Here is a 4,037-nt window from a genome sequence, read left to right on the forward strand (position 1 = left end):
TAGATAACCTACCCATTCTAATATTGAAAAGCCTATGCTAATTATAGCATGCAAACATTAAGTCGTTACTATTTGTTATTTTGATAGTCATTTTGTTAAAGGTCGTCGTCTGCAAAGCTAAATTTGCAAATGGTGACATGGTGTATGTACCTCTGAATCTCTGAAATTAAAATCGAACCAACATAATGTATTATATATATTACCTATTAATTACATTTTTATGCTTGATCATAACTATGGGACTTAATTACTTTAATACATAGCTCTTCGTAAATTGTTCTAACAGCAATCTTAAAATATCAAAAATAAATATGCGCTACTTTTGTACACACATATGATCAATTCCGAAATTTGAAGAAATTGTGGACGATGAAAAACAATTTAAATTATTTTTTTTGTAATTAAAAAAATATTAATAGCAGGGACTTCAAACTTTTCGTTACGATGTATAATTTATATTATAATTTAGTATATACACATTTTAATTTTAAAAATATTATTTCTATTTTAAGCTATTTATACTATAAACCTTATTCACTGCACCATTTTACGGATAAGTATTGACTTATATTAGTTTATTAGCTAGTACCTAATATTATATGAAAATATCAAATAATATTATAATAATTATTATGAAAATTTGCGATTTGATTTTAGAAAAAAATAGTTCAATATCTATTATCTACCTACCGCAATACCATAAGAAATATAATTGACTAATGGCATTATGGCAATATAATAATATTTAATAAAATGTTAACACGATTTCAGGAACAGTTTTTTACAATATCAATTTTGTTATTTTTAAAAAAATGAATAACCATAGATACATAACATTTATACTAGGTAGATATGTATATTTTTACAGTTTTTTTTTTTTAGACCGTTGAAGTTCTAAATTTGATGAAATTAAATTATTCAAACTACAATTAATAGTTTTTCCTCTACTGATTATCCTCTGAAATTATTATTTTGTTATCCAAAAAATTAGTCTTTGGGGATTGTAAAAATTTTTCTCCATCAGGTATATTATTATTTTCTTTAGGTATTACTATAGGTTAGGTCTACGAGTATATGAAGTTTTCAAAATGTTTAGAATAATTTAATCTATTTATGACCCTATCTATTTTTATCGCTCTACGGTACAGGATATTTACTTATTAGTTAAAAATAGTTAGTAATCTTTCGCAAAAATACGAAATAATACTTTAATAATTATTACGTAATCTATACATTCGATTATTGCGACTTGTTTATGGTCAAAATTACATCACCATGCTATAGAACGAGTTAGATAAATAAATTAATCTAATAGCAATATTAATTGGTATGTATTATATATTTATATATGATATCCTTATTCCTTATTATTGTCATAGCAGTGTTGGGAAAGTTCGTTTTTAAAAGGATCTTCAAAGGTTTGAAGCCTTCAATATTTTTGGTAGTTGGTTGGTCCCCTGCCCCAAATTACCTAGGTCTCTAGGATATATCATAGAAATATATTACTACCTACACATGTCGACATGTCGTAATGTCGTATACAAATATATATCTTAATTATGTAACCTATACACAGCATAGAAGAACTTTGTAAGCTGTTGATTATAGTTCATGGATTTAGTAGTAAATTAGTAGGTTCCTAACATCAAAACCATTAGTCTGTCAATTGCAGACAGTCGTCGTCGGTCGGTTACTATAGGTATGTATGTATTATTAGAAAAACACAGTTAAGCTGGTTGGTTTCTAGAAATTCGACAATCAATTACAATGTGAGTACACAATAGACTGATGGAGCAGTCGCATAGTGGCATAAAAGACAATTTTAAGCGGCCAAATATTGTTTTTTTTTTTATCAATAAATTATATTTACAAATTCTGAAGCTAAATATAGAATTTCAAATAATATAATTAATATACACTTGACTTATAGAGCAGCTAGCTTGTATAAAATGTATAGTCATAGGTAAGTACATTATTTGATTCATAATTTCAAACTTTCTTACATTTTTATATTATTTAATTTTATCATTTAAAACAATAAAAAATATCACTATTTTTTTATACAGTTATTATATTGATCTAAATTGAATAATGACTTATTATTTTCATCAATTTTAAATTTTAATAATTCACAAGATATTAAGTTAAAATATTGATTTATACACATTAAGTGTTTAATGTAAAAGAAATTTATAGAATATATTCAAAATATAAACATTTTTTGCATTCAGTTTCAACAGAAATGTACAATAATAGTTTTTTAAATAAACATAGAGTACTATATTAAAAACCACAAATTTGGTATACTGTGTTAACAATAAATGTATGTACTATGTACATTAAACCCATACAATACAATTTAGATAATCTATTAATCTCTGAAAGTAAGTAAATAATATTCTCTATTACTATTTGTGCTAAGTTGTATAAACTCTGCTAGATGGCAAGACCGCGATTAAGAAGGTGTCAGCGCAATATTTGTTTTTCTCTCTCAGACCCACGCACAATTGATAAAACACTTTCACCTAAAATCGTTTTTTTCATGACCTTGGTAATCTTAGAGTAAAATCCGGATATAATAGAATGTAAAATATGATAAAATCACCTATTACAAAAATTATAGAGGATAATATTTTTGAGGGTTGTAATAAAGGAAGTATCGGTTTTTATATTTTATTATTATCTAATTGACAATATTTTATTCAACTTTCAAAATAAAAAAATTGTTTGTTAATTTAAATTATGTTTAATTGTTTTGGGCAAATAAATAGACAAACTGATATGTCATACCATAAAAAATAATATTCTTTAACATTTTTGTAATGGGTGCTTTTACTCTAAGATTACTCAAAAACATAAAAAAAAATGAGTATGCGTAAATATGTTTTGTCTTAGTTGTGCGTGAGTCAGAAAGAGAAAACAAATAGTGCACTGACATTCTCTTAATAGTTTATATTGTATTGTTTTTTTTTTAATATTACTAGTTAGAGTTTTGTTCTCAGTCGAGCAATAGGCAACCTGTGCGGCTTAACGGGGCACTATTTATGATAAGATAACAGTTGACTTACACTTTACAGTCACAACCTTTAGCGCAAATAGGTGGTGGTTGGGGGGACCTAGTCCCCCCAGTTCAAAAGTCAGTAATTAGTATTGAGCATATATAATTTTTAGAAAATATTATAGGAGAGGCTTTAGTCCCCCCAAAATAATTTGTCTATTTGCGTCTATGGTCACAACAGTGATAAAACATTTCTATTTGAAGTATTAAGACTATAAAAATAATATATACATATGTATAAATCATTAAATATAATGTTTTAAATTGCATACAATGTTACAAAGTTAAATAAGGCAATAACAGAAAAATAAAATATTTTTTACTCATATTATGTATAAAATTGTAATACAATTTAAATTAAATACATTGTACCTATATTAAATGTATAATATTATTGGACGGATAACGTTTTACTGATTTTGATTACTTAGTGCACTTAAAGATTATAAAACTGACAAAATCATATACCAATACATAATATATAAGTACATTTATGATAGATAATACATTTATGTATAACTAGGTTAACAGTTTAGAAATAATTAATTATAAAAATATAGATATCTTAGTTGAATGACATTTTAAACGTAATATTTATCAGTAATTTTCTATAATTAAATATTGAAATTTGTTAAATACCATTCTACTACAACGGTAAAAAAAAAAAAAAATGATCATATTTGAATATTTAGGATTTTTATCACATATTACAAAACTCGGATCACTTGGATTAACGACTTTGTAGAATGTAGATCATAATTCTATAAGTTTGAAGTTATGTAAGCTCATAGTTGTTTTATAATACAAACATAACTATAAACAATACATTCATTGCTTATACTGTTATAAAAATATTTTAACATTAATGCATCTAGATTTTAATATGACTAGGAGAGAATTATTTTTTAAGACATTCTTTGGTTGTAGTTGGTTATATGAAAAAAAACAGATAAATAGAAATTATGTGGAATAATTGCAA

Source organism: Acyrthosiphon pisum, chromosome X (assembly GCF_005508785.2).
Source record: "Acyrthosiphon pisum isolate AL4f chromosome X, pea_aphid_22Mar2018_4r6ur, whole genome shotgun sequence".
Taxonomy (NCBI): Eukaryota; Metazoa; Arthropoda; class Insecta; order Hemiptera; family Aphididae; genus Acyrthosiphon; species Acyrthosiphon pisum.